This window comes from Euprymna scolopes, chromosome 36, assembly GCF_053919585.1.
Source record: "Euprymna scolopes isolate OS-2025 chromosome 36, ASM5391958v1, whole genome shotgun sequence".
In the NCBI taxonomy this organism is placed as follows: Eukaryota; Metazoa; Mollusca; class Cephalopoda; order Sepiida; family Sepiolidae; genus Euprymna; species Euprymna scolopes.
Genome location: NC_136517.1, coordinates 57,598,278 through 57,612,173, shown reverse-complemented (window position 1 = coordinate 57,612,173; position 13,896 = coordinate 57,598,278). Strand labels below are relative to the sequence as shown.

General features: G+C 30.2%; 1 protein-coding gene across 1 annotated transcript in view; it reads left to right on the top strand.

Moving 5' to 3' along the window:
• The first annotated feature begins 1,505 nt into the window (after positions 1 to 1,505).
• LOC145260523 (MAP/microtubule affinity-regulating kinase 3-like) overlaps positions 1,506 to 13,896 on the top strand; it is a 416,290-nt gene continuing 403,899 nt past the window's right edge. Inside the window, exon 1 of the mRNA XM_080118715.1 lies at positions 1,506 to 1,601. The gene's annotated coding sequence lies outside the window, so the exon portion shown is untranslated. The remainder of the gene's footprint in view (positions 1,602 to 13,896) is intronic.

The following is a 13,896-nucleotide window of genomic DNA, read 5'->3' as shown; positions in this document are numbered from 1 at the left end:
AACAATAAGCCAAACAAGTCTGCCTCTAAATATACAAAATAAGTTAAACCTAATCCAAACAAAAAATTTTAAAGCCAGAAATAACTTTTTGTTCGACAACTTCAATACTTTCAAATGCCTTTCAATTTTTGAAAGTGAGTGTTTTTTTTTTGTTTTTGTTTTTTTTTTATCAAAAGATTAAAGTGACTTAACCTGGGTGTATTTTATTCGATTTAATTTCGTAATTATATGTTTAATAGAATTGTTAACGTTTCATTTTATTTTACGTTGTTAAATTTTTTTATTTCAATAAAGATGATTCTCAAGAAGTCAACGAAGCAAAATGTGGTCGAAATAAATATATAATAAATAAATGTTACCAAAGGCAAGCTAAGTTATTCTCCTCCCTACACGGATAAGTTGTTTTTTTTCTTTTTTTTTTTTGTATTTAAACTTATTTTAAAGTGTGTTTTTACGTACAAATAAAGGTCGTGTAAAGTCTGTTGAATTAGAATGGCAAAACAAAATTATGACCTCATTCGAACCATAGTAAAGCCCGAATAATCGTTCAAAAATTGAAAATTAAACAAAATACTGGGAGAATATTACATTTTCGCAGGATTGTTGACATTCATTGGATATGTTTAATTTTCGATTTTGGAGCGGTTGCTCGACTATGGCTCGAATAAGACCAGCACCAGCAGTTTGTTTTTCGTTCGAACTCGATAGGCTTTACTCTATTTTTATTTTAAGTAAATAAAAAAAGAAATTTAAAATAAGTTAAAACATAGAAAAACTTATCCAGGTAGGTAGAAGAGTAACTGAGCTAACCTTTGGTAACATTTATTTGTTATATATTTTACCTTTAAACGTTTTGCTTTATTAGCTTTTCTGGAGAATCATCAATGTTCGATTAATAGTAAATAAAAAATAATGTAGAAACGAAACGAGAGAGAGAGAGAGAGAGAGAGAGAGAGAGAAAGAGGGAGAGAGAGAGAGGGGGGTGCGCGCGCGTGCACACACACACACACACACACACTTGAGAAATGGTTACACAATTTTATTAATATAGAAATTATGAGCATTTTTACTGTAGATAACAAACCGAAAAAGTGATTACACACACACACACACACACACACACACACACACACACACACACACACACACACACACATATATAAACAAATAAATGTTATAAAAGAAGTTACTCTTCTACCTATCTGGATACGTTCTTTGTGTTTTAACTTATTTTAAGGCGTATTTTAAGTTTGAAACACAAGTAATGACTTACATGAGACGGATCTCTTTGGAATCACGATAATCGTTCAAAACTCAAAAATGAGACAAAATACTGATAGAAACCCATCTAACAACTGTCACCGTGACATTTATTTGTTATTTATTTGTTTCTTTTGATTTGTTGTCTATAGTAATATATGCTCGAAATTATTTTTCTATAAGTGTCGGCGACACTTAGTGTCGGCTCGGCAATGCGGGGTAAACGCGGCTAATTGTATCAATGTAGCAGTTTGTCAAGTTATCATCAGTTTTCTTTTGTTTCGTAAACGGATTATCACCCTCACCTCCCAGCCACCACATTATTAAGATGTCTTCTTTCTGTAAGTATATTTACCCTTCCCTCTCCTCCACCTACCTGAAACAAAGTTAGACCTGGGTTCAGTCTATAATGAGAAATCCAACTGCCTCTAAAGAAGTGTGTAGGGAGGGAGGAAGGATCACGCTGTATGGGTGCAAAAAATTGCCGTTGTCATTCCCCGGTATGAACAACTCAGGCCGTCGGTAATAAACCAACCCACTTTCTTCTCTAAGGATGATTCCCGGAAGAATGACATTCTGGGACGGAACAGTCATACTGGAATGTTATAAAGCCTGTGCTAGAATGCTAAAATCTGGCTATAATTAACCCCCCCCCCCCCGAAAAAAAAAAGAAAGAAAAAAATCGAAAACAAACAAAAAACAAATATGGCGATAGCACAAGTGTATATAGATGTTGTTACACATGTGGCCTTGACTTATTTTCCCTGCTTTCTTTTTTATTCTGAAAATCCCTGTGTGACCAGGTCACGTCGGCTTAACTAAGAAAACGGGGATCGGAAGGGCATATCAAAAAAAAAAACACACACACACACACACACACACGCACGCACGCACGCACGCACGCACGCACGCACGCATGCACGCACGCACGCACGCACACACACACACACACACACACACACACACACACACACACACACACAGTACATAACTATGCAATCTGACTAGGATCAAACGATAACTTAATGATTGGTGGAAATTATTTAGGTACTTGTACAGGTTAATCCAGACATAAAAAAAAAGGAAAATATCGAAAAAAAAAAAAAAAAAAAAAGTTTGAATTGTACGTACCGTTATGGAATGAAGTTCTCCGAAAAAAAATTTCACTTAATTTCATCAAGTAGTTTTTTTTTTTTTTTTTTTTTCAGGGAAAAACAATTTGTTATGATACCGAGCAAAAGATTTGATTTTTAAGAAGGAAAGCTAGTATTAAAGATGGGGAGGGAGTGTCGACGCTTTAAATTGAGTTATCTCCCCGTGGCGTGTTCTAAAAATCCAAACAAAAATTTAAAAAATTCAAAGATGTCTATCTTCAATGTGCTGTCATAAAAACGTGTTTTTCCGCTGTAAAAAAAAATCAAAAACAAAAAAAACAAACTACTCGATCAAATAAAATCAATTTTTTTTTTTTGAGATTTCAGTTTAAAACAGATATGTACAATATAACCTTTTCCGATATTTTCATTTTTTAATGTTACTATCAGGGACATAAGTTGCAAGGATGCTATATAGGGAGTTGAACAGCAAGATGTCTGTTCACATTACACTTGAACTTCTGCATGTCAGCACAGTTGGGGAAACAAGAACCTAGAAAAGAATTCCAAAGGCTAGCATTTCTGGGGAAGAAACTATTAGAGTAGAAACTTTCTTACATCTAGGAATCTCTACTGTGTAGGGTGAGACTTTGCTGCTTGTCAGGTTTGTCGGTAGAAATTACATCGAGGGGGTATGAGAGCTTGTAGTTCGTCGGAGCATCCACCATTAAAATATTTGTAAAACAGGCTGACAGATGCAACGTTTCATTGATGAGTTGAAGCTTAGATGACAGTTCAGGACTTATTAGGTTGGCGACTCTCTTTTGAACATTGTCTAGGAGTGAGAAACCAGCAGCAGATGCACTAGTCCAAACGTAACAACAATACTCCATACATGGGTGAATGGTGGCCTTATAGACGTACTGGATACTTTCCGGTGTAAGTAACTTTCTAGCACGGTAGAGAGAGTCAACCTTCTTCGCAACAGTCTTCGCAATGCTCTTGATGTATCTGTTCCAAGTCATGTTCACTGTGAACATTAAGCCGAGGAGTTTGAACGAAGTAATTTCAGGTAATGTATCTTTAGCCATAACTATTGGTGGTTGAGAAGGTTTCTTGTAATTATTAAAGGAAACGAGCTTAGTTTTGGCAGCATTGAACGTTACCATCCATTTTTTACCCCATTCCACTACAGACTAGAGGTCTCCCTCTAGGGTTTCCGCCATTGCTTTGGATTTGTGTTTATTCATTTTCCCATCGTGCCCATTATGGAGCGTGGTGTCGTCAGCAAATATACCCATCTCAGTCTATTTTATCAAGAATAATAAAGGTCCAAGAATTGAACCCTGAGGCACACCTGCATTTATATCATATTGTTTAGACGTACGACCATCGAGGACAACCTGGATTCTACTCTTATTTAAGAAGGATTTAATTATGTTAAGAATTTGTCCAGTAATACCATAGGATTTGATTTTCTTAAGAAAACCACCGTGCCATACCCTATCAAAAGCCTTAGATATATCTAAGGCTACCCTCTCCCATCCCATCTTATCCAATGCATGATATATACGTTCAGAGATTACAGTTAGAATATCTACAGTAGAACGGGCTTACCTAAATCCATGCTGATGATCGGACAGAAGTTTAGCAACTGTAAGGTGGTGGACTAGAGCTTGATTAATTATGAACTCAAATATTTTGGCGAAAAGAGGAGGTTAATGAAGCGATAATTAAATGGGTCAGTTCTTTCGCCAGAATTCTTGTAAACTGGTACCACAGAAGCAGTTTTTCAGCAGTCAGGAAAGCATAATTCGTTAAGGCATTTGTTGAAGAGTTTGGAGAGAACTGGAGTGACCTCAGCAAAGCATTTTTTTTAATAGTACAGCTGGGATAAGATCAAGTCCACATGCATTTGAGGTGTCTAGGTTTTTTATGATATCATTTACTTGAGAAGAGATGATTTTCAAATCATCTAGTGTGGTTTCTGTTCGCAAAAGGAAATCAGGAAGGGAGTGGTTTGCTAGGTCCAAAGTAGAGTTTGAGGCAAATTGATGGGTTAGCTTTCTCGGTTGCTTTGCAAACAACCTTATAACTGTTGGATAGTAGGGGAATTGTTGATTGCCAATTATTTACTACACTGTTGTAGATTTTCCAGAAATCACAAGTTGTTAATTTCTGCGCTTCAATGCATTTTCTAGGAGTTTCAGTATATTCTCTCTTAGCTGTCATTACTTTTTTCTTACAATTACTTCTAGCTTCTTTAAACTTTTTTCTGTATATATATATATATATATATATATATATATATATATATATATATATATATATATATATATATATATATATATATATATATATATATATACAGGGTGTTCACAAAGTCTGGCTACTTAATGTAGTGGACACCCTGTATATATTTATATATATATATATATATATATATATATTATATATATATATATTATATATATATATATATATTATATATATATATTATATATATATATTATATATATATATTATATATATATATATATTATATATATATATTATATATATATATATATATTATATATATATTATATATATATATATTATATATATATATTATATATATATATATATTATATATATATATATTATATATATATATTATATATATATATTATATATATATATATTATATATATATATTATATATATATATTATATATATATATATATTATATATATATATATTATATATATATATTATGAGAAAATTTCAAAATTTAATTTTAGGCCAACGAAAAATGTATCTTTTTTTTGTTGTTTAATTGTCGTCGAGGCAAAATGAACAGAGAGAGTATAGGAGAAAGAAAGAGAAGGTGAGAGGTGAGGAAGACGTTCAGCAGATAAGCTAGCCGCTGTGCCGTGCCGGTCAGATGTGGAAAATTTCCACCCGACAACGAAAGAAAAATGAAAACGACCTGACTGAGGTGATAACGCCGGGGAAAACCTTATCCCAATAGGGAAACAAAGGAGATAATGCCGGGGAAAACCCCTACTTCAACAGCGAAAGAAAGGAGATAATGCCGACCATAAAATGACGAGGAAACAGCAAACTTTACGAATATATATTCGAATTATGAACTAACAGAGAGATGATTATTGAAGACATCTGTTTTAACCAACCGCCCAAAACAAAAGAAAAAAAAAAAAAAAGAAAAGCAAAGACTGTAAGTCCCCTCTCTCTGCATACCTCTCTCTTGTGTATTAAGTTGGCGAGTTCATTTTGCCATTGTTTTGCTTGTATTGATGTATTTTTTATGTCGATATATTTCTCGACGGCATTTTCAGATAGTAGATAAAGATACCCCTTCCACATCCTCGTAATTTGTTTTTTTTTATTTTATTTAATCTCATTCCCACCCCTACCATAGTTTATTTTTATAATAAAATTAACTTTTAAACGTTACCACTTGTGTTCGTGTTTTCGTTACTTTCACATGTTGTTCGTTTGTCAAGTTTACATTTTCCGGATTTTGAAAGAGTCTCCCCATCCCATTCCGTCTTGTTCGTCAAGACATGTCGAACCCAGAGAGCACTTTGTTTCATTTGTGTTTCATAAATATGTTTTTTATATTTTTTGTTCGCATTTGTAATAATAATAATAATAATAATAATAATAATAATAATAATAATATATATATATATATATATATATATATATATATATATATATATATATATATATATATATATATATATATATATATATATTAGTCACTATACTGAACATGCTAATGTTTTGGAGTAATTAGTTTATTAAAAAACTAAAAGTTCATCGTCAGGCGACGGAAATAAAATGTATCTGTTATTCAAAGCATCTGGTCCTTAAATAAAAAAGTGAAACATATTTTTTTTATTTATAAAAATAAAATATTAAATCGCTAACTTGAAGTGGGAGGGGTGATATTAAGTGACATCTTAGACTTAAAAATAGAAGGCGATGTGGGGAAAAGGGATATCAAAGTTTAATAAGATAAAAGAGACGAGTAGAAAGAGATAAAAAGGAAAAGGACGTGACAGCTAAAAAGAAGAAGAAAAAGAAAGAAGAGAAGAACCGAAGACATAAGGAAGACAGAAGCGATCAGTATAGTTAGATTACATTATTATAAGAAAAGAGGAGGGGTGAAAACAATATGCCAATTTTACAAGCGGTTAAAATAAGATGTCAACGAAAGAAGACGACGTAAGGGGGAGGGTTTTGATCTCCATAATTTCCCCCCTTTTTTTTTTGTTACACATTCCGATATTCTTGATTTTTAAATATTATGTAATAAATAAACAGGAACACTTTTATTTAAAAAAAAATACAGAAGAATGTTTTTGATTTACGTAAGGAACATATCATATTCAAAATATATACGATATATCGGCTTATTTGTTACATTCCAAAAATCACGTAAATAGATCAAGTAATGGCATTTGTATTGATTTACTCCTAAACTATTATATGTATATGTTTATATATTTTTATGTCTTGGATTCACTCCTAAACTAATTGACGGATCATTATGAATTTTAAATATGTTTATATAATTATATATTTGTATGTATTGGATCCACTCCTAAACTAATTAACCGATCATTATGAATTTTAATTATGTGTATATGTTTATATATTTTAATATATTGGATTCACTCAAACTAATTAACCATTTTTTTAATATTTCTATGTACTGGATTCACTCGTAAACTAATTAACCTATCATTATGAATTTTAATTATGAGTATATGCTTATAAATTTCTATGTATTGGATTCCCTCTTAAACTAATTGACCGATCATTATGAATTTTAATTATGCGTATATGTTTATATATTTTATGTATTGGATTAATTCCTAAACTAATTAACCGATCATTGTGAATGATTAATATGAGTATATGATTATATATTTGTATGTATTGGATTCACTCCTATACTAATTAACTGATCATTATTAATTTAATGTATTATATATGTTCGTATATTTGTATAGAGGTCATATTCCAAAAATCACATACAATGATCACTTACTTTTTAATGTATTTATGTGTACAAAAAATTCTATCAAAGTAATAAGGTACTTGTGTAGTATAGTACTCATATTATAAAACAAAGAAAATATTACCTGTGACAAATACATAAAAGTTATTAAAATCGAAATCACGTTTAATAGTCGAGTAGTATGACTTATATATGAAAAATAAGGCGCTTCTTCACTATAGCACCCAGATAAAAAAAACAAATTTTTACCCCTGGCGTACAGAAAATTTAACACGACAGAAACGTATCAAGTTCTTTCTTTTTAAATTAGAAAAAAGGTACTTGTACAGTATCCTACCCGAGAAATAAGGTACTTGTACAGTATAGTACCCATATGAAAAACAAAGGAAATCTTACCTGTGACGTAAATAAAAATAATCTAAACCGAAAATTATGTAATATATTCGAGTAGTATGACATTTATATGAGAAATAAGGCGCTTCTTTAATATAGCACTTTAATATAAAAACAAACAGACTCTCACCTATGATACACGGAAAAGATCACACAACAGAAAACTATGTAAAATCATTGAGTAGTTTCATCTATATATTAGAAATAAGGTACTTGTACATTATCCTACCTAAGAAATAAGGTACTTGGGCAGTATGAAAAAAAAAAAGAAAATCTTACCTGTGACGGGTATAAAAGTTATTAAAACCGAAAATCATGTTATATATTCGAATAGCATGACTTTTAAATAAGAAATAAGGTGCTTCTCCACTATAGCACCCAGATGAAAAAACAAACAAATTCTTACTCTAGACGCACAGAAAATTTAGCATGACAGAAAATTACTTAAAAGTATCGAGTTCTTTCATTTTTAATTAGAAAAAAGGTACTTCTACAGTATCCTACCCAGGAAATAAAGTACTTGTACAGTGAAGTACCCATACGAAAAACAAAGAAATTCTTATCTGTGACGTACATATAAGTTATCAAAATTGAAAATCATGTAATGTATTCGAGTAGTATAACATTCATATAAAAAATCCGGTGCTTCTCCACTATAGCACTATGATGTAAAAACAAACACACTCTTACCTGTGACATACCGAAAATTTAGCACAACAGAAAATTATGTAAATAATTTTAAATATGTGTTGTACATTACCAGCCCTAGGTAAGGAATTTTTTTTCCACATACGTGTTCTAAATTTCCTGTCCTAAGGAAAGTACAATTATTCCATACATATGTGTATAATACCCGTCCTAGGGTAGGTAAAATATTTTTTTGCTCAAGATGCAAAATGATACATAGACATAAAAAACTTCCTCTAGAATAACAGGTATGTTCAAAATTTTTCTCATTGTCTTATACGATCTCGAGCAACGCCGGGTGGCCTTGCTAGTCTAATTTAAAATTTAAATTAAAATTTCCAGTAATGGAGATTAAAGATGATGATGATATTATTATTATTGTTATTATTATTGTTATTGTTATTGTTATTGTTGTTGTTGTTGTTGCTGCTGCTGATGCTGCTGCTGATGCTGTTGTTGTTGTTGTTGTTGTTGTTGTAATAATAATAATAATAATAATAATGATAATAATAATAATAAAGATAATAATAATGGTAATGATGATAATGACGATAATGATAATGATAATAATAACAATCATAATAATAAAGATAATAGTGGTAGTAATAATAGTAATGATGATGATAATAAAAATAATAATGATAAAAATGATAAAAGTAAAGATAGTGGTAATAATAATAATAATACTAATAATAATGATAATGAAACTAATAACGATAAGGATACTAATAATAATGATAATAATACTACTAATAATGATGATAATGGTAATAAAAATAATATTGATAATGATAATACTACTACTACTAATAATAATAACAACAATGATTATAATATATATATTTATTTTTTAAAGAACCGTTTGAATAAATTCACAATGATTTAAATTTAAAGTGTTGTGTGATTATTAAAAAATCATTTTATTTTCAGTTGAGCTTGTGCTTTATTTCTTCAATTTTGAATAATTTCACAATTTTGAATGAATTTGTGTGTACTTTAAAAAAGTACTATTTCATCAGTAGCGTTTTATTTTATTATTTTATTTACTATTTTAGATAGATGAAATAAAGAGCATTTAAAACTACTTAAAAGTACTAAAAAAAAAAAAAATTATCCATGTAGGTAGAAAAGTAACTTTTATTAGTAATGGTAACATTTATTTATTGTATATTTTCTTTTTTTTTTTTTTTTGACACTTTTTTCGTTTGTTGGCTTCTCTGAAACATATCCTAAGGAATTTTATAAGTAAATAAATCCGTGCAGTTTTAACAACAGAAACAGTTCAATCCAAATAATAAGATAAGCCAAAAGTAACAAGAAGTGAGTTAAATTTTTTTAACAGAAAACATTTCAAATCCGATTGCACTCAATTTAAATAATAAGACAAACAAGAAAGAATAAGGAGTAAAATGATTTTTAAAGAAACAATTAATCAACAGAAACAAACAACAAAAAGGAACATGTATTGAGTTAATTTACTAGTGTTGAGATGATTAATCGGAATCGGGAATCGGAAAAATCTGAATATTTTGGGGTATCAGAATCGGTATCAGAATCCGAAAAATTATAGTCTAATTTCCGATTCCAAACCGATTCTTTAAAATTTTTAAATAAAAAAATGAAACAAGCACAAATTGTTTTTTTTATTAGAAGTTGTTCCTTTACAACATAAGACTGAGAAGAGCCACAGAACGAGTTATAAATCTCATTTAAAGATTTAACATTGATTAGCAGAGTTTAGTTTATTGGTCATTTATAACTTACCTATTGCCTTTGTAATCGTTTTGCATCTATTCGCTAAAATATCTATGTGCCCTCTTCGAAGGGAGTTCATATGATTATTAACAAATTTTAAATGCTCTGGGTGGCGGGGGGGGGGGAGGTTTAAATAGCATTGGCGTCAGGTGTACATTGGGATGTTTGTCATCAGCTTCTTCTGAAATAATTAAAGTTTTATGGCACCTTTTTGGACTCCAAACCTAATTTAATTTGTTTTTATTAGTTTTTATTGTAAACAAAGTAAATATTCTAGAATTAGCTTGCCTATTCAATATCACAGATTTTAAAAAACTTTTTGCACCTACTTAATAAATGGCCATATGGCCTCTATTAGAGACTTTGGACTTCAATATCAAAGAATTTATTGGAATTTTTTTTCTGGTGCTGGTTTTGTATGATCACCACATCTTTTAAAATATTTCATGTTTTCTCATATTTTGTTTGGTTTTGGCACAAGTGAAAACATAGATGAACATCTCACAAGTTTATCAAAACTTTGGGAGAGCAAACATTGAGAAGTTTGTTAATTTAAAAAAATCAACTTTCATTTACATTTAAAATTCCCAAAGCATATGAGATTCTACTTTTTTAGGCGATTATGTGTGAGTACACTAAAACGTCATCTTGCTTTGGTTTTTGTTTTGTTTTTTACAGCAAAGCAAATCAATTTAATAATCCACCAAATTTATACAATCAAAATAAAATTTAAACATTCATAAAAGGAAGGCACATAATAGTTAACGAAGCCCAGTGCCTTCTCCATGTTAAAATGGTTTTCTAAGTATTAACATTATTATTTAGAAATCCGTTCATAACAATAGGGGGAATTGTTGATATTTTGGTCTTACAGTGTTTTCTCAATTTACCTACCAATCGTCGACTATTTTCAACCGTTTATGAAAACTTTCAGGTTGCATATTGTATACTAACGATGAACTGATACAATTTGGCTTTGTTTAAAATCAAAATAAACCTTTTGTTGTTCTTCAATTTGCAATACATTACAAGGAAAACATTTAAGAAAAAATATACTCGGAAATTACCCGGAAATTTATGTAATAATTTAAAAATTTCTGAAAAAAAAAAAACCCAAGTCTCTAATTAAATATTTATAAATTTTAAAAGAATCAGAATCGGAAATTTAGAACGGAATCAGTAATTGGATTAGAATCAGAAAAAATTTTCGAAGCGTCCAACCACTATAATTTACATTATAAAATTCTGCATTTTGTAATAAAATGTCAAATGTATCAGTCTCTGTGCGTAATGTTGTTGCCACATGAACTCATCCAAAAATGAGATGGTAATGTTGTGGATGAGGCACCATACATTGTTTTGAATCTGCTTGCAGACCATTCACATGTTTAACAAATAAAATGTTTTTTTTTTAATAATCAAACAACACTTTAAATTTAAATCATTATGAATTTATTCAAACGCTCCTTTATCTCACTAAGTCTAAAAATATATCTATCTATATATCTATAAAAGTGAAAATGTCTGTGTGTGTGTGTGTGTGTGTCTGTGTGTGTGTGCGTGTGTCTGTGTACATTTCCATACCGAATAACTGTCAATTTTCAATTTACAGACTCGAGGTTTGACATAAGGGGAATTGAGATTTGAGAAAATATTTTTAATCGGTTTTCGGCCAGAAATTTGGCTGTAATGAGGTCAAAGTTCAACGATTTGACCTTTGAGAACTCTACCAAACTCCTGCATCAATTTTGGGTCTAAACATTTGAAATTTTAAATGTAGGTTACTTGGACATGAATCAAACTTTTAATTTGATTTGAGCCCCAAAAAATAAATGTTAAGGGGGTTAAAATTAAGGCAAAGTTTTTAAAAATTTTACCATTACGGTCTATACCAAATTACTCAGTCAATTTCTGGTCTAAACATTTGAAATTTTACACAAAGCGTATTCAGAAATAGGGCAAGCTTTTTGGTTGGTTTGGGCGAAAATTTGAGCTGCCCAGGGGTCAAAGTTCGAAAAGGATAATCTGGCAAGCCTTAGAAAGGCTAAAATTTCAAAACAAAATTGCGGTCTCCATTGTTATACATTTTGTCTAATAAAAAATGTTGAAAAAATAATGAAAATTAATTTTTTTCGAGTTTTATTTCAGCCTTAGGGTCTAATAATGTGTTTTATATAAAAATAAATAATTTTTATAAATTTTTGTCTGTTAAATAATTTACGCCGCTGAAATATACATTTGCCCGAAGAAAAATGATTATCCTGTAATGGTTGAAAACGCATTATTTTACTTATAGTCACTATTTACAACAAAGTTGGTTTGAATTTCGATTATTAAAATTGTTAGCGTAAATAGATGATAAATGAATAAGTAAATCAAAATAAATTGATTTTTTTTTAAATTTCCAATTTTAAAATATTTTTTGTTGCTAATTCATGATCACACATGAAAATAAAATAACTAACATTAAACATTAAAAAAGCAAGTTTAATGGAAACCAAGGCAAAAGACGCTTAGAAAAAAAAAAAAAAAAAGAAGATGGCCGATACCTAAATAAAAAAAAAGGCAGATAACTCCAGGTTTTTCTATTCCCTCCACAACCCTGCTTTTCTATAACCCTCATGTTGTTTTTGTTTTTTTTTCTATTTTTAAAATAAGCGTAACATTTTCTATTTTTTTTTAAATGGTAAAGTTATCTACCTTTTTTGGTTTATTTATATATTGATAACGTGAGTTTGTATTACTATACACAGTTATGAAAAAGTTGTCCAAAACAAATATATAACAAATAAATGTTACCTAAGACAAGATAAGTTAATTTTCTACCTAACTGGATAAGTTTTTAGTGTTTTTATTTAATGTAAAATGTTTCTTCGGTTGTCGCAGTAACATTTATTGGGTGGTTTTCCACCACCATTTTGTTTTATTTCTTATTTTGAAGTGATTATCGAGTCTTCAAAGACATCACGGCCATCTGTTCTTGTTCTCTGGCAGCGTTCAACATCACTCGTTTTTTCGATCCGAATAAACATTTTACATTGAATAAAAACACTAAAAACTTAATCAGTTAGGTGGAAAATTAACTTATCTTGCCTTTGGTAACATTTATTTGTTATATATTTGTTTTTTTGACACTTTTTTCGTACCACTGTGTATTGTAATGCAAACTCGATAACGTTTTTTGTGTTTGCGCTTTGTGAACGCAACTAAAATTTTTATAAGTTACTGCTTTTAATGTTTAATTTTGCTTTTTCTTTTTTTATTTACTCAAACATGTTTGAAGTAAAAATAAGTTATTTGTGAACGATGAAACCCTGTCGAAAGTTATTTCACTGTAAATAATTTCCATGAATCAGAAATATAAAGTAAATTCGTATGAGTCAGACCATTCATGTAATGACCTGTTCTCTGGTGATTGAGGATTCTATGCAGTTCTAGGAGATCCACCCTCCCAAGCTTTGCCTTCTCTCTTTGTGAAGAGGTTAGTTTATTGCTAATCGCTTGAGGCACTTCTGCTGAGGAATGCCGACAGAGCTGCACAGGCATCCTTTGTAGGTCAGAGTGCTCCTCGTCTGGGGTGCTGACTTTTCAATTCCACTGATACCACATTTCTCGAAGTGGGAAAAGAAATAAATAACTAGCAGTGATACAAATTTGTTAACTGGCTTCAT